Here is an 18,046-nt window from a genome sequence, read left to right on the forward strand (position 1 = left end):
CCCAGGACATCTCAGAAGGTAAGCTGCCATACTTTTAAATACTACACAAAACAACTAAAGAGGGAGCCCATGAAGTTAAGAAGCTACCCTGAGAGGGCCTCCTTCACAAAGTTCAGGAAAATTGCATTTACTTAAAAATAAACACCATAAAAATGTTGAGGGTGAAAGCCACACAAAATTATTATTAGAACAAATAGAATACAGAACAGAGTAACATCTTTATAGATGGTGAAAGTATGCCAGAAAGAGACATCTACAAAACAAATCAAAACTGCAACCTATTATTCAAAATGAGCTAAAAGACATTAAGGGAATGACATCATCCACATAAACGAGAGTGATAATAATCATAACCTCATAAATTACATGACAAATCAAGAAGAAGTTAGAGGAAAAAAGTCATTTCAGCAATGAAGACCCAATAGAGGGAACACGAGAGTAAATAGACATAATAAATAATGCCTTACAGATAATAAAAGGTAAAAAGGAAGAAAATTTTAAGACTCAAAAGAAGTAGGAAATAAAAAGAAGATAAAAAGGAATTTGAGAGAAAATGGAAATACTGAAAGAGACATAGAATATCTATCTATAGCAATAGGAGACCCTGAAAAACAGAACCAAAGCACAGGGACAGAGCAAATACTAGAAATTATAATTTAAGGAAACTCTCCTGAAATAACAACAATTAAAGATCTGAACCTGCGTACTGAAAGAACACATGCACATGGTGTACCTGAAAAATTGAACTTGAATGACCGAAAGCAAGACATTTTGGTAAAATTGCTGCAGTTTAAGAAGAAAATAAAACAGCAGAAGAAAATTATTTAGGCATATAGCCAAAAAAGAGGAAATGGCTTATAAGGGAAAGAAAAATTAGGTTATCAGACTTTCTGACAATAATGCTTTATGTTGGAGGACAATGAAACAACATTTTTAAGGCACCTAAGGAAAGCAAATATAAATCAGGAGTTTTATAGCCAGAGAAACTGGCTTTTGTGTATAAAGGGCACAGGTAACTCCTATCAGCATGTAAAAAACTCAAGGAATATTATTCCTAGGAGCTCTTCCCGAGGGATTTACTAGATAATAAGCTTCCAATAAGCAAAATAAGCAGAGCCATTGGTATGAAGGACTGGTAGTGAGCATTACTGCACAGCTAATATAACAGTAAGACTGAATGATAACTGAAAGGCAGCGAGTATAGTCTGCAAGGGTATATGACTTGAAAATATAGATGCAATACAATTACAAAGTTCAGGGGACAATGAGGGGAACATAAGCAGATTTTTTAAAAAACATTTTATTAAAGAAATAAAAATAAATAAAAAACATTTTATTTTATTATGTATTTGAGAGAGACTGAATATGCTAGAGAGCACGAGGGGGGTTGGCAAGTACAGAGGAAGAGAGAAGCAGGCTTCCCACTCAGCAGGAAGCTCTATGTGGGGCTTGATCCTGGAACTCCAGGATCATGACCTGAACCACCCAGGTGCCTCATATGTGGATGTTTTTTCCAATTATTTTCAGTAATCATATTTGTGGTGGTAGGATTTGTATTATTTTTCTGAGACTGTTGAATGGATAATGTGAGATAAAGCAAATGATTAATCATGGGGAATTCTATCTTATTATTTCCTGCATCCTTAAGAATCCAGGAGACTCAGTTTGGCAGAAAGGAGATATGGATGCAAGAGGGAAGAGATTAGGTAAACTGCAGAAGCTCTGAATCTGAGTTGAAAGTATCCATGTCTGTAGTATGTATATTTTATAGCTCTGTCCACTGAAAAGGCCTAGAAACCATGACCAAATTAGCAGCAATGAGCATCCCTAGGACACCGATGGTGGTCCACTAGAAGGAATAGAGACTTCTTGAGAATTGTCTGATTTCATTTTTTTAAAACAGATTTTATTTATTTGAGAAAGAAAGAGCAGAGCGAGTGAGAGAGCACAGAAGTGGGGGGCAGAGGCAGAGAGAGATGAGGAAGAAGCAAACTCCCCTTTGAGCAGGGAGCCCTATGCAGCATTTGATCCCAGGACTCTAGGGATCAGGGATCATGACCTGAGCCGAAGGAAGATACTCAGCCACTGAGCCATCCAGGTGTCCCAAGAAATGTCTGATTTCAGATCTGAGGCTAGAAACGTGCAAGATAAGCCTGGAATATTTTGTCATACTCAATGGAGAGAGGTTACCCAAAGTGACTAAATTTATGCTAAAGGATGCTGGGGCCAACTTCAAGAAATCCCTCTGACCAAAGATGAATCTATCTGAATTCCAGGAAGGGTAATAGAAGTGGATTAAGACCCATCACATATACTTAAATACTTGTGTTCATAATCATACTTACACATTTATAAAGTTTATATATATATATATATATATATATACACACACACACACACACATATATATATCAGCTTGGGAAGATAATAGGGAAACAGTTCATTATTTGATATCTGATAAAAAAAGAAAATGAATCAAGCATTTATTCTGCTTTTCCTAAAGGGAAAACTGCAGGGAAAGTATCTCTTTATAGAAGCATTCCAAATGATAAATGGAAAAGAGATGATTACATTAGAATATCATTGTAACCTCTAAGAAATGATTGGCTCTAGGCATTCAGTATCAATGGCTGTAAGCATCATAAAAGGAAAAAAAAGACGTCAGTCGACTCCTGATGTACCACTTGTGGCCTGGCCAAAGGGGTTGAACCTGAGTGAGATCAGGCCCCTGGACTCAGTTGCCCATTTGCAGGAAATGCAGGGGACAGCATAGCATATTGAGCTGCAATACAAGTGAGCAATCGGAAAATCCTAAACAGTGTAAGTTGTTAGAAACAGGAAGGGAAGGAGAGCAAGCTGTAGTGCCTTAAAACACACGCCAAGGTGTTTAAATGGGCAGGACTAAATTCTGGTCACTAGAGATGCACATTTGGGGAATAAAACTATAGAGAAAACACAAAGAATGGTTTCCTGTGAAAGTCTGAATATAATCCTTTGAGGGGAGAGAGGAAAGATGGTGACTGTGTAGGGGCACAGGGAAGGGACTTCCAGGGTCACTGGCTAAGTTCTATTTCTTGACCCTGGGGGTGGTTATGAGGGTCTTATGATAATACTATAGTAATATATTTTTCAAGCTATAAATGTATTTTTTTCTTCTTTTTTTTTTTTTTTAAAGATTTTATTTATTTATTTGAGAGAGAGGGAGAACATGAGCAGGGGCAGGAAAAGGGAGAAGCCGACTCCCTGCTGAGCAGTGATCAGGGATGTGGGGCTCAACCCTCAGATCATGACCTGAGCCAAAGGCAGACATTTAACCATCTGAGCACCCAGGTGCCCCTATTTTGTGTGTTTTTCTGTATTGTTTTATTTATTTATTTTTAAAAGGCTTATATTTTAACATATATATCTCTGTAGGCCAAAGATAACAAACCTGTGGGCCCCCCTTGGTCACTAAGACCTCTCCCTGTTCCAATTCTGTCTGAGGACACTGGGTATTGGCTTTAACGTGGATTCCCAACTGAGTATTCTCCTGCCTTTTAGACAGTTAAAGAGATTATTCCAAAGAATACGTAGAAGTCATGAGAGTAAACTATGGGCTTTTATTAGGCAGTCAAGAATGAGCTGAATAATAAAATAAAAGTTGGCCCAGAGTAGAGGGCTCCCTGCATTTGACATTTCTACTTTATTCTAACCAGGAGCTCTCTGGGAGAGTTCCAGAAAATGTCATGAGAAATGTATATTTATAATGGTGGCTCAATATTGTTAGGTGAATCCTGCTTTAGCATCCAATATGCAAAATTTCATGGTAATTGTGATATTTTCATCACAATGTATATTTCCATCACAATTAGGATTCTTCCCTTTAAAGGTGAGTTTGGCTTCAAGATTCCTTTAAATAGCAGCTGGCAGGATAAGGTAAGCATTTGTTTACAGAACTGTAATTGCTTCACAGTGTGGAGGGAGGTGTGGGCTGTTTGAGGATTGTGCCAGCCCCTGGGCAAACAAGGCATAGTTACACAGAGGGAACCCATGGTTGGGAGGGCCAAGATGTGCATAACAATGCAAAGAATTAGGGAATGTTCTGTATTTCCTGCTCAGGCCAAACCCCCAACTTTTCTTCCTCATTAGCTTGGATCATCTCACAGTAAGAACTTTCGGGAAGAAAATCAGGGCGTTCAGAATTTCTGAATCACTTTGTTGAGCACATTTTCTCATTATTCAAATTAGTCATAAAGGCTGTTTTTGCTATTTTGGGGTTCTTCAGCATCTGAATTCCCTTCCTATGTTTGGAGACTTCTCTATGGTATGGAATTGGGTGAGAAGAGACTATCTTTCACCCTAACAGCTGAAAAGTCCAATGACTCATTTTTCCAGTCTCCTTCGTGGCTAGGAGGCAGCTGCAGGACCTGGGTCCGGCCAATCAGAAACACTCACTCCAGACTTTGTGGTCAAGAAACAGTGATGGTGGGGAATTCTGGAAGCAGAAGTGAAGGGTGGAGTAGCATCCTGTTTCTACAGATGGGATGGTAGGCTCATTTGTGCAAACTTTAGTGTCTGCTTCAATGGTGACAGGAGCAGGGTTTTCACAGGTCTTATTCTAGAGTGTGGGCTATCCTGTACAGCCTACCTGTTTTCCTGCTTGTTTTCTGAGGATGATTCTATTCTATAGTCTTCTTGGCAAATCTTTGAGCAACCCAGTATCTTTCAACGAAGGTCTTCTCTGCTTAAATCATGTGGAGTCTTTTTTTCTCTCCCCCCTCCTTTTTTTGTGGTTTGTTTTTCCTGTAACTTTCAATTTATTTTATTTTTTTTTTAAGATTTTCTATATTTATTCATGAGAGACACAGAGAGAGGCAGAGACATAGGCAAAGGGAGAAGCAGGCTCCTCCACAGGGAGCCCGATGTCGACTTGATCCCCGAACTGGGATCATGTCCTGAGCCAAAGGCAGACACTCAGCGGTTGAGCCACCCAGGTATCCCATGTAACTTTCAATTTAGAAATCTGGTAGATAGCATGGTTTGAGGCAATGCCATGATGAGCCATTTGGCATGAGAATGGACAAGACCTCAAAGAAGGCAGATAAACTGATCTTTATGAGAAAGAAGAGGATTATATATATATATTTGAAAGGTTGAAAGGAGTGGAAAGCAGGATGGAAAGAAGAAAGAAGAGAGGGTATGGAGTTGAAACAATGTAGGGTAAAGAACCTGTGAATATTTCCAGAGGTACCTTAAGAGCATGTTAACAACTTCAAATATTCTTTGTAAAGTTGCTTTAATGCTCTAGTGTAAATTACTCCCTCTTCCTCAGCTCCACAAAGTGTCTAAAATATACTCCAAACTCACCAGTGCTTTGTGTGAGTGGGGTTTTGGGTATGTGGAAAGCAAGGAGAGAGAGTTCACAAATAGACTGTATGAAGGCAGACAGAGGACCTATGAGAAAAATTAGGAACCCAGAATCAGAGGAGGACGGAAGAATTTAAGTCCTCTGGATGTTTTCAAACATTTTTAGGAGGGGATATTACAGAATGATGATAGGTTTCAAGAGATTACAAGACCCTGGCTGGCCTCTAGATCCACTGAGAGGAGTGGAGGAAGCATCACTACCCATATGAGAGATAAGGACAAAGCAGAAGGCAATGACCTCAGAGATGGGAATGTGGATGACAGTCAAGAGTAAGAACTGGTGAAGATAAATGAGGCAATACACAATTGGGAAAAGAAGATACAGAGCAGGGCAACTGAATTCTGGTGTGCTCTAATCCATTTATTTTTAATTAGATATTTTAATTAGATATGGTTTACATACCATAAAATTCATGCCTTGTAAAACTTCAGGTCAATGATTTTTGAGTTGTGCTACCATCATCATCATAAGCCATCCTTAATTTTCATTACTTCAAAAGTTCTTTTGTGTCCTTTTGCAGCCAATCCATAGTGACATCCCCAGCCCCAAGCAAACACTGATCTACCTTCTGTCTCTATAAATTTGTCTTTTCTGAAAATGCCATACAAATAGAATCATGTAAGATACAGTCTTTTGGATCTTTCTTTCACTCAGCATCATGATATTAAGGTTCTTCCATTATATAGTATATCTCAGCAGTTTGCTTTTTTTGTTGTTGTTGCTGGATAATACTCTATTGCACATATATACTACATTTTTAAAATCCATTCAACAGTTAATAAGCAATTGGATTGCTCCCATATTTTGGCTATTACAAGTAAGGCCACTATAAACACTTGCATACAAGTCTTCCTGTTTTCATCTCTCTTGGGTAGATACCTAATTGTTGGGTCACATGGTAACTCCATCTTTAACCTGTTGAGGAATTGCCAAACTGTTTTTTAAAGTGGCTGTACTTTATACTTCCACTCACAATAAATGAGGTCTCCAGTTTTTTCACATACTCACTCAGATCAACTATTCTTTTTTTTTTTTTCAGATCAACTATTCTTAGTTTTTTTGATTAGAGATATTGTAGTGGATAGATATGTAGTGTTATCTCATTGTTGCTTCAATTTGCATTTCCCTAATGACTTAAAGACATGCAGTATCTTTTCATAAGCTGATTAACCATTCTTTGGTTTTTTTGGTATTATGCTACCCAAGTCTTCTGCCCATTAACTTTCTTTTTTTTTTAAGATTTTATTTATTCGAGAGAAAGTGCGTGCCTGAGCGCGAGCATGAGAAAGAAAGAGAGAGAGAGAGAGCTTGCGAGAGCAAGAGAGAGGGGAAAGGGCAGAGGGAGAGGGAGAAGCGGACTCTGCTGAGCAGGGCGCCCTACTCAGGACTTGATCCCAGGGTCCTGGGATTGTGACCTGAGTCCAACAAAGGCAAACACTTAACTGCCTGAGCCACCCAGGTACTCAGTTTGGTTTTTTAATTTTTATTTATTTTTATTTTTTTATTTTTTATTTTAAGTAATCTCTACACTCAATGTTAGGCTCAAACTCACAATCCCAGATCAAGAGTCAAATGCTCCACTGAATGAGTCAGGCAAGCACCCCTCCTCTGCCCATTAAAAAAAAAAAAAAAGAACTGTTTGTCTTCTATAATTCAGTTTTAAGAATTCTCTATGTAGTCTGAATATAAGTCCTTTATATTACTTGCAAATATTTATATTACTTGCAAATATTCTCTCTTACTCTGTGGCTTATCTTTTCATTTTCTTAATGATGTTTTTTGAAGAATGATTTTTTTTTATTTAGATGGAGTCTAATTTGTCAAATTGTTTTTTTTTTTTTTTTTATAGGCCATACTTTTGGTGTTATATCTCTGAAGTCTTTGCCTAATACAAAGTCAGAAAGATTTTCTTCTATAAAGAAGGTTTTTAGTTTTAGCTCTTACATTAGGCCTATGATCCATTTTGAGCTAATTTTTGTGTATCATATGATGTAAGGGTATAAGTTTGTATATTAATATCCTATGGTCCTAGCACCAGTGGTTGAACAGACCATCCTTATTCCACTGAACTGAGTTGGCACCTTTGTCAAAAATTAATTGACCATTAATAAAAGAATTTATTTTGGAACTTTCATTTCTGTTCCATTGATCTATATGTCTGTTCTTAGTGTGGCATAGTACCATACTTCTTTAGTTTCTGTAGATTTTTACTAAGTTTTGAAATTGGGTAGTCCAAATTTGTACATTCACAAAATAGTTCTGTTTATTTGACATCTTTTGCATTTATATCTAAATTTTATAACCAGTTTGTCAGTTTCCTAAAAAAAGAACTTTGAGGGATCCCTGGGTGGCGCAGCAGTTTAGCGCCTGCCTTTGGCCCAGGGCGCGATCCTGGAGACCCAGGATCAAATCCCACGTCAGGCTCCCGGTGCATGGAGCCTGCTTCTCCCTCTGCCTGTGTCTCTGCCTCTCTCTCTCTCACTGTGTGCCTATCATAAATAAATAAAAATTAAAAAAAAAAAAAAAAAAGAACTTTGAGAACTCTTCTGGGTTCAAGTTGAATCTATAGATCAACTGAGTCCTCCAAACCAAGGACATGGACTATTGCATTATAGTTTTCAGTGATCAAGTTTTGCACTACTTTTGTTAAATTTGTTTAAGTATTTTATTCTTTTTGATACCATTGTGAATGAGATTATCTTCCTAATTTTATTTTTGGATTATTCATTGCTAGCATATAAATATGCAACTGATTTTGAAAAACTGATCTTGTATCCTGCACCTTTGCAAAGTTTATTCATTGGTTCTAGTAGTGTTGTTTTTCTTTTTTTTCCTCCTGGATAGATTTCATAGGTTTTTCTACATATAGGATCATGCTGTAACAGAATAAGAAGTGTTACCTTTTGTTTTCCTGTCTGTGTGCTGTTAATTTCCTTTTCTTGTCTTATTACACTGGTTAGAACCTTCAGTATAATACTGAATAGAAGTAATGAGGATTAGGGATGCCTGGGTGGCTCAGTGGTTGCGTGTCAGCCTTTGGCTCAGGGTGTGATTGCAGAGTCCCAGGATCAAGTCCCACATCAGGCTTCTGCATAGTGTCTCTGCCTCTCTCTCCCTGTGTCTCTTATGAATAAATAAATAAAATCTTTTTTAAAAAAAGTAATGAGAATTAATATCCTTGCTTTTTTTCTGATCTTCAGGAGGAAACATTCAGTCTTTCATCATTAAGTATTATGTAAATTGTAGGGTTTTCATAGGTATCCTTTATACAGCGAGGAAGTTCCCTGCTATTCTTATTTTGTTGAAAAAAAATTTTATCATGATTGGATGTTAGATTTTGTGAAATGCTTTTTTTTGCACTTAATGTGATTATGTGGTTTTTGCTCTTTATCCTACTAATATGGCATATTACATGAAATGATTTTCATATGTTGAGCTGATCTTGCATCCCTGGGACAAATCCCACTTGGTCATGATGTATAATCTTTTTAATATGTTAATTAATTCAGTTTGTTAATATTTAAAACATTTTGCATTTATGTTTATAAAGAATATTGATCTGTAGGTCTTCTTTTTTGTGATGCCTTTGTCTGTCTTTGGTATTTGGGTAATAGCAGTGTTACTCTCTAATGAGTTGGGAAGTATTCCCCACTCCTCTATTCCCTGAGGAGTTTATAGAGGATTGGTATTATTTCCTCTTTAAAAATGTGATAGAATTCAACAGTGAAGCCATCTGGGGCTGAGCTTTTTATGTGTGTGGAAGATTTTTAATTATTAATTCAATTCCTTTTCTTGTTAGAGGCCTATTCACATTTTGCATTCCTTTTTGAGTCAGTTTTGGTAATCTGTGCCCATTTGCCTGGACTTAATCTGCAGAATTTTTTGCCATGTGCTGTGCAGCTGCTTATGTCTCTGTGCAGCTTCTTAAAAATTTCTTATTTTTAGCTTGTCATCCTCAAGCCTTTTTTTCCACGTAGCTTAGTGGTCATGCAATGATTGGGCAGAATTTGTGCTCAAACACCTCTAGCCAACAGGGCTACTACCAACTTCTGCAGGTGGATCTATGTGTGGGCTAGGGAGTGCATTTAAAGGTCATGTAATTTTCAACTTTGCCGTGGTTTTTACTTTCCACCAGGCATTCCCAGGTCCCTGATGTTTGAACAGCCAGGTCAGGCATGGATGTATGGAGAGCTTATCGAGCCCCCTGTAGTCTCTCATCTCTCATTTCCAGGATCTCCCTGTTAAACTTCAGGCTAGTTCTTGGGTCTATAGTTCACCTCACCTGGGATCTCAACCTGAGGCTAAGAGAGCTACACTTTCCCCATTCACAGCTGGCACAGGCTCAGCCTTCTGCTCTCCATCAAGTCAGCCCCCTCTGGCAGTGAAGCTGCCAGTTTTATGGCCAGCAAGAATGCCCTAGACTCCTGTTGTTCCTACCTAGTGTTCCAAAGTTTTTCAAATGTGTTGTTTGCCTTTGGCCAATTTCCAGAGACTTGAAATGGTTGTTTTTGACAATTTTGTCTAGTTTTTTAGCTGTTTTTTGCAAAGAGATTTGTTGACTTCTTCACTCCTCCATAGCCAGAAGTTCCTTTAGTCTTTTAAAAGGCTGGGTGCGTGACCTGTCAGCTAGGGTTCTCCTTGTTTTGAAGGTGCTATTGGGTATTTGGAAGCCAGAGTATAAGTCTTTTTTTTTAAGTCAGAGCTAGAAATGATGCCAGGGAAGGTATGATTTGGGGTATTGGATAGACTGAGAGGTGGAGAGAGACCAGGAGGTGATAGAGAGAATGAGTGAATAGGACAGGGACACAGGGGTATAGACAAGAACTGAATTGATGGCCTATTGGAAAAAAGGGAATTCAAAAATGCTAAGAGCCTACTTTCCCTACTCTTTATTTATTTATTTATTTATTTTTAATTTTTATTTATTTACTTATGATAGTCACAGAGAGAGAGAGAGGCAGAGACACAGGCAGAGGGAGAAGCAGGCTCCATGTACCGGGAGCCTGATGTGGGATTCGATCCCGGGTCTCCAGGATCGCGCCCTGGGCCAAAGGCAGGCGCCAAACTGCTGCACCACCCAGGGATCCCTACTTTCCCTACTCTTAATGCCCAGACTAACAGCCACGTTTCCATGAGTGTTTTTCCCAGGCTCCTCCCTGGTTTGAACCTCCATTCTTCTGGGGGAGAGGGTAGATGTTAGGGTAGGATGAGAATGCACTGACTATGCCATGAGGAAGGTACAGTGGCAGGGAATTGTGTGCCAACTGGGAAATGGAAATGGCCTGCATGTAAACATCAACCAGTGGGGCTGGAGTTGCTGACTTCAACCTTAGCTCTAACATAAAGATTTGGTCCTTATATTTTTAAACCAGAGGTGGGCAGATTATAGCATGCAGGCCAAATCTGGCTTGCCATCCATTTTTGTAAATAAAGTTTTACTAGTACTTGGCCATACCCATTGTCTCCATGTTGTCTATAGCTGTTTTTACACTACCTTCACAGTATTAGGTAAGTTGGAGAAACTGCATGGCCTACAGGTATAACATACTTATTATCTGGCCCTCTATAGAAAAAAGATTGCCCCTCCTATTTTAGTTAAAACTGTAGTAGATGACCTCCTTAAGGCATGATTATGTGGATAAAGCATCACACAGACAATCAGAAATAGGAGGTTAAGTCTGGGCTATGCTACATATCAGCCGTGATACCCAGGGCAAGCACTGGCTGTCTTTGGGCACAAATCCACTGGAAAATGGGAATCAGATGACTCTTTCTGTCTTTGGGGTTGTTCAAGCAAAACTACCACATGAGAAAGTATGCTGCAAACCACGTAGCACTATATATATGCTGTTTATTTTGATGTTTACAGAACACTCATGTTGACCTTTTAAATCCCCTGTTTGGATCTATTTTTTGTGGACTGAATGCAGCCTTATGTACTTTTCATGCGAAGTATGTGATATAGCATTTTTAAAGGTACTTTCCTTGATTTGAAGAGGGAGTAGGAGACCGTTTCTATTACAGAGAAGAGAAAGATGGAACAAGAGAATTCTAAGAAAAACAAACTCCCTTGTGTCTTAGGCATACTGGTTAGCAGCAAAGGAATGGTCCAAAGGCCACTTTTCTTCCCAAGGACGCTCCTGCTGAAGAGGACAAACATTTGAGGCTTAATCTTATGAATTATTTCTTCTCCCTTTAAGAGCCTGAACACGGTAAACCCTATTACACCAGCAAGGGTAATTTCAGTGGTTGACATGAAACTGAATTTTAGGTGAGAGTTTATTAATAATTGTAACCCTGAGTTATAACTCAGAGCAGCTTAGAATTCCCGGCCTCTGTGGCTACAGCAAGAAAATGACTCCTTTAGGCACTTGGCCAAATTAGAGAAAAAGATTAGAATTCTCAGTGTGGATTCTCGACTGCAATGCTGAAGTCATCTGTAATCTGGCGGACCTTCTCAGTGGGGGAGGTTGCCAGTCTCTAGGTTCAGGAGATAAAGGCCACATTTTCTTCCCCACCTTGGTGTCTTCAGGTGAATTACTACAGAATGAGCTGTGATCTCTGCTCACTTTCTGCCTGCCCTGTGAGTTCGGGCCCTGGTGTGTGAATCCACAGGATCCAGGGGAGTGTTGATTGCATGTAATTGCCTATAATCACATGGCAAGGGAGGACTTCTGAGAGTCTGATGGGGCCAGAAAGGTTAAGACTAAGTGCATCTGAAGAAAACCAGAATCAGAGTCTGTCCCCAGTGGCAGATGGGTCCTGGGTGGCCTGCTTAGAGATGCCATTAACCAAGAGAAGTCAAGGGGGTCTGTCAAAGGAGGGCGTGCTTATTGGTATAACTATTTGTCAAAGTACTACTGGAAATGGAGAAGTCATTACACTGGAACTAAATAGCCAGAGGCAGGCTTGAGCCATCAGATATCCTAATGAGGTATTAGGGACAGAGAGATGAAAGAGGTTCATTAGGGAGAGGAAAGCTCTAGAAGTGATTGTGAGGGGGCAAGGCAGGGTTGTTCTGAGCTGGACCTATGAACACTGAGTGTGATTAGCTAGTTCTCTTTTGGTTGAAAATAACAGAAACTGGCTCTGGGCAGCTTCAAGAGGGGAAAAGAGGTTGGGAGACAGATCCTGAAGGGATAACTGGAACATCTTGTAGAACTGAAGACTGAGATGCCTGCCAAGGATAAACCAGCACCAGGAGTTGGATTACCATGAAGGAACCAGACATTTTCCTCTCTCTGACTCTTGCCTCCTACTTCTCTTTAAGGCTTCTTTATTTTTATTTTTCACTGTCAAATAACATTTTTAAAAAAGATTTTATTTATTCAAGAGAGAGAAAGAGAGAGAAGGAGAAAGAGAGAGAGAGAGAGAGAGAGGCAGAGGGAGAAACAGGATCCCCGCAAAACAGGGAGTCTGATAGGGGACTCAATCTCAGATCATGACCTGAGGGAAGGCAGATGCTTAATCCAGCTGAGCCACCCAGGCACCCACCAAAAGGTATTTTTTGCTAATCAGGCTATGGGTACTAGCAGCTCCTGAGTTAACACGCCCCTGGTTCTGGCTACCAGGGGAGACTGAGTTCTTTTCTCAGAGCTTAGTCTTCTTTGAAAGACTCTGGCCTTGTTCGCGTCAGGTAACCACTGCTGGACCAATCACCTGTTGTTAGGGTCATGCTGAAGAAGCATTCACCTCCTGCAATTAAAGATGGAGTGGGGAAGCAGTAATTCCCAGGAGAGAAGCTTCTAGAAGAGAGAAAAAAATGCTCCAGAGAAAGAACAGTAGCTCCCCATGACACCAGGTGTCCTGCACGGTGTTTTTTCCAGCTGCACCCTGCTAGGCTTCAAGTAAATAAGGGCAGAACTTTTCAAAGGCTAAGCAGAAAGGTATCATGTGTTGAGTGTTCTTTCCTTAATCCTAACCATCTCATTCCCCAGCCTCCTCAAAGAACAATCCAGTGGGGGGCAAGGCCATCTAGAGGATGCAATGAAGAGGGGCCACTGTGGAAATGAGGCACTGTGGAGGTGGTGGCACTGTGCTCTGGCCTGGAACAAGGTTAGGATGCAGTCAGTCCCACCCTGCTCCTGCTCCATCCACCAAGCGTTCTCTCTAGGAACCGGAGGACTGAGGATGGGAAATTGGGGCTGCTAGTCAGAAGGATGCAGGGATGGTGATCTTGGAGACAGCTAGAAGAGTGTTTGCAATTAGGTTCTTTTCTTTTTTTTACTTCCCCTTCTTGGAATGGATTTGGGGATGTGCATTTTGCTTCTAGCATTACCTTGGACTTTGAGGACCACATGGGGACCAAGGGAAAGTCAGTGGGAACTAACTGCTGAGAGCTGGTTCTGGTGGCAGGAGGCTTTCCAGAAGTGGGTGAAGATGGCCCTGTCCCACCTAGCTCAGCATGAAGGGAAATGGACCAGGATTTGAGCCATGGGGGGCTTGGCTAGAAAAGAAAGTGTGTATTTGCCCTGATGTCCTCTGTGTTGTCTTGCAGGGGGAGGATTCCCTTACTTTTCCATAACCTTTGCTGATGAGATTCCTGGACAAAGTGCAGATGAGCTGAGCTGAAGGAACCACACAGAGACCACTTTGAAACATGTGGAGAGGACCTCTTGGAGCAGAAGATACCCTGCCACAACCATGTGAAATGAATTCCCTTTCCTTCCTCTGGTCATCCCCACTTATCTCTGACTTTCAGAAGATAAGTCATTTAACTTTTGTTCTGAAGTACTCTTTTCCTTAGCTCCTCTTCTTCTTTTTTTTTTTTTTTTTAAGATTTTATTTATTCATGAGAGACACTGAGAGAGAGAGGCAGAGACATACACAGAGGGAGAAACAGGCTCCCTGCAGGAAGCCCAATTTGGGACTTGATGCCAGGACTCTGGGATCACACCCTGACCCAAAGGCAGCTGCTCGGCCACTGGGCCACCCAGGTATCCCTTCCTTAGCTCTTCTATCAAATAATTCATACTGTAATCAAACACATTAACACTATGTAAAGAGAAATCCCTGTATGTCATTCACTCAGCCAGAAAAAGTCTGATTTGATCCCCTACCCCCCAATTGCCCCACTCCACTGATCTACCTGACTCAAATCTACTCATCCTTCATGTCTCAGCTCAAATGTTGCTTCCTCTGGGAAGGCTTCCTGAGACATGCTTCCCCCCATAATGGATCTGCATTACAGTACATAATCCATTCTATTATAATTGCTCATCTGTGCTGTCGTTTCCCCCATCAGACTATGAATGCTTGAGTCAGGGTAGTGGACTGAAGGATGTCCCCAAAGATATCAGGTCCTAATCCCTGGAATCTGTGAGTGTTACCTTATATGGTAAAGTTTTTTCAAAAATGTGAGTAAATTAAGGATTTTGAGATGAGGAGATGATCCTGGATTGTCCCTGTGGGTCCCAAATGCCAGGATAAGTGTCATTATATGAGAGAACCAAGACACACAGAGGAGAAGGCAATGTGAGGATGGAGGCAAATATTGGAGTGATGTGGTTCTAAGCCAAGGATGCTGACAGCTACCAGAAGCTGGAAGAGGCAAAGAACGAATTCTCTCCTAGAACCTCGGCAAAGAGTATGGCCCTGCCAACACCTTGATTTCGGCCCACTGAAACTGCTTTCTGACTTCCGGCCTCCATAACTGAGAGCTAAGAAATGTCCATTGTTTTCAACCATCAAGTTTGTGGTAATTTGTTATAGCAGTTATTGGACATGAATACAGGTAGGGACCATGTCTCTTCATCCCAGCACCTTGCATATACCCCAAATGGACTAGGGTGCACAGTAGTTGTTGAATGAATGAATCCCCTAGAAGACAACCTTTGAATTTTGTCAAAAGATAGGCATATTGGGGAGTCTGGGTCAGTTCTTGGTTCTGCCTCTCAGTCATCCTTGCTTCCCAACACCCCAGTTGCCCCTCCTTTAAGGTAAAGCAATCATATCTGCCCAAGAGTATGGTTTAGTGAGTTAAATGCAATGATGGCTAGGAAAGCATTTTATAAACAGAACATCACTGTTTTTCTCCTCCCTCCTGCCTGGCCCTTCCTAGCCCAGGCTAAGGATGACACAACTAACACAACTAAACTATCTCTGTGCCAGGGGATGTCTGTCCAAACCATAGTGTGTCCAGATGAGGAAGAGCTTGATGATGCCTCAAGTGGTGTGCTCAGCTCATCACGATCTGTGTAGAACCAACTATCTTCCTCCTCCCAACCAGCTTTAGAAATTCTTGCTAGTTAGGGGCAAAGACTTACTCTAAGACAGTCATCACCTGCATCCTTCTGGGCTACCATGCTGCTGCCTCTCCTGTGTCTCTCCATTCTCTCTTGTGGGCAGCTTCCTGAGGCCACCATCTTATCACCTGTTTGCTTCTTGTCCTCTGAGTAGCAGAGTCCTGGTGTAGATGCCTCCAGAGACCTCATTCCTATTCAGCATCCCTGTTGCAGCTACCTGGACATGACTGTGTTTTCAAAGCCACTCCCTCCATCAACTGTCAAGGAAAATATAGTGGTCCACATGAATTAAGGTTGTAGGTAATTGAAAATCATTCTTTTGTATGAAAAAAATCAGAGTTGCTGATTCTAATGGAAAGTTTTCCAGACATAGAGCATTAAAGACCTTCTTGTTCTTTGGATTAGGAATTTCACACCTGGGTTCCAAAGGTACATAAAGGGATTCACAAAATAACTTTACTGCTGCATCTTCTGAATAAGCTGAAGCTTAAAAACAGCTGAACCATCCAAAATAAGGGCTAGCTTAATTGTGGCAAGCAGCTTAATAACTATTTTGAAGACACTAGAAATAATATTTAGGTATCTATTATGTACATAATATGCAGCATATGCATTATATAAAATATACATACTATATATAAATACATATAAAAGATACTTAAGTATTATTTCTTCTTCATCTTCTTCTAACTTCTCATAAAGTTCCATACTTACACATTCAACTGCTATCCTGATATGTTCTCTCATCTGTCTTATCCTAGGATTCTCAAAATTAACATGTCCCCAAACAAATATTTTTTTCTATTTTGGAAAATTGTCAAACCTGAAAAAATTTTTCCAGTTATATGATAAACTCTTAAACACCCTTCCCCAGGATTTACCAATTGTTAACTTTCTGCTATATCAAATGGAAAGTTTGATCTGATTCCCCCTCTGCTCCTCCCTGCAATCTGTTCCTTTCCAGGGCTCCATTCTTCAGTCCTCAGCACCCCTATAAACCTTGTGGATCTTGCCTGGCAGTTGCTTGAGGTGCCTCTTCCTTCCTCTTCCCCTCATGTAAAACCAACCACTCAATCCTGTTAATTCTGTCTCAAAAATAATTGAATCCCTTCACTCCTCTATTCCTGCTGTCATCACTTGATCTGTCACCAACATTTCTTTCTTGGACTGCTGCAATTGCCTTCCAATTATGTTCCTGTTGCCCTCTCTTTAATCCATTTTTATGCAGAGTAACTATAGTTTTAACTTTGAAACACATCCAGTTATATCAGTTTCTTGCTTAGAATTCTCAGTAGGTTATCCTCAATGACTTATTCGTTGCTATCCCTGACCTCTTTCATGCCACACAGACCAGGTGAGGTCCTCTGTTCTTTACCCCTCTATCACTCTCTCTTTCCCCTTCTTAGCACTTCTCATAATTATCATCACAGAGTAATCCATACACACATTTGTTAACTGTCACTCTCCCCTGTAAGTCCACAAAAGGTGGGGACGTTGATGGTATTAGTTACTGCTGCATCCTTAGAAGCTCTACACATTACCTGCATAGTAGGTGATTAACACACATTTGTTACATGAATGAATACACAGAAAACGCATCTCTTGAAGTGAGCAGATTTTACTCTTCTGTGAAATTAAAACCTGGAAAACCAAGTTTGAGTTGCACGTAAGCCAAAAGATAAATAAATTAATTAATGAACAAACACACACACACTGACTGCCAGCTTATTTCCACATTAATATTCAGATTTTGTATCACCTACTTGCTTCGAGGTAGTGAGGACTAGTAAAAGGAACCTCACTTTGAACATCAAGCAGATCTGCACTTTACTTCTGGCCCTGTGTCTGGTTGTAAATCTTGGGCATGTTCTTGGATTCTTTGAGCCTTTGTTTCCTAATCTATGAAATGGATACATTAATACCTATTTCAGAGGGCCATCTTTTTTTTTAATAAAATAATTTTTATTGGAGTTCAATTTACCAACATACAGAATAACACCCAGTGCTCATCCCGTCAAGTGTCCCCCTCAGTGCCCGTCACCCATTCACCCCCACCCCCCGTCCTCCTCCCCTTCCACCACCCCCACTTCGTTTCCCAGAGTTAGCAGTCTTTATGTTCTGTCTCCCTTTCTGATATTTCCCACACATTTCTTCTCCCTTCCCTTATATTCCCCTTCACTATTATTTATATTCCCCAAATGAATGAGAACATACAATGTTTGTCCTTCTCCGACTGACTTACTTCACTCAGCATAATACCCTCCAGTTCCATCCACGTCGAAGCAAATGGTGGGTATTTGTCGTTTCTAATGGCTGAGTAATATTCCATTGTATACATAAACCACATCTTCTTTATCCATTCATCTTTCGATGGACACTGAGGCTCCTTCCACAG

The 18,046-nt window shown here is 40.3% G+C and overlaps 1 protein-coding gene and 1 long non-coding RNA gene across 7 annotated transcripts in view; one reads left to right on the forward strand and one right to left on the reverse strand.

The window, feature by feature from the left end:
- The window catches only part of ASIC2 (acid sensing ion channel subunit 2), a 994,452-nt gene that overhangs the window by 389,700 nt on the left and 586,706 nt on the right, over positions 1–18,046 (reverse strand). The window lies entirely within an intron of this gene.
- Positions 1–18,046, forward strand: part of LOC144286109 (uncharacterized) — a 101,445-nt gene that overhangs the window by 63,388 nt on the left and 20,011 nt on the right. For 4 of the 5 annotated variants that reach the window (XR_013354213.1, XR_013354211.1, XR_013354212.1 and 1 more), the window contains exons 6-8: positions 13,345–13,462; positions 13,905–14,052; positions 14,186–14,343. This is a non-coding gene — a long non-coding RNA (uncharacterized LOC144286109). The remainder of the gene's footprint in view (positions 1–13,344; positions 13,463–13,904; positions 14,053–14,185; positions 14,344–18,046) is intronic. The other variant, XR_013354210.1, reaches the window with a different exon arrangement.

The sequence above is a fragment of the Canis aureus genome, chromosome 16, assembly GCF_053574225.1.
Source record: "Canis aureus isolate CA01 chromosome 16, VMU_Caureus_v.1.0, whole genome shotgun sequence".
In the NCBI taxonomy this organism is placed as follows: Eukaryota; Metazoa; Chordata; class Mammalia; order Carnivora; family Canidae; genus Canis; species Canis aureus.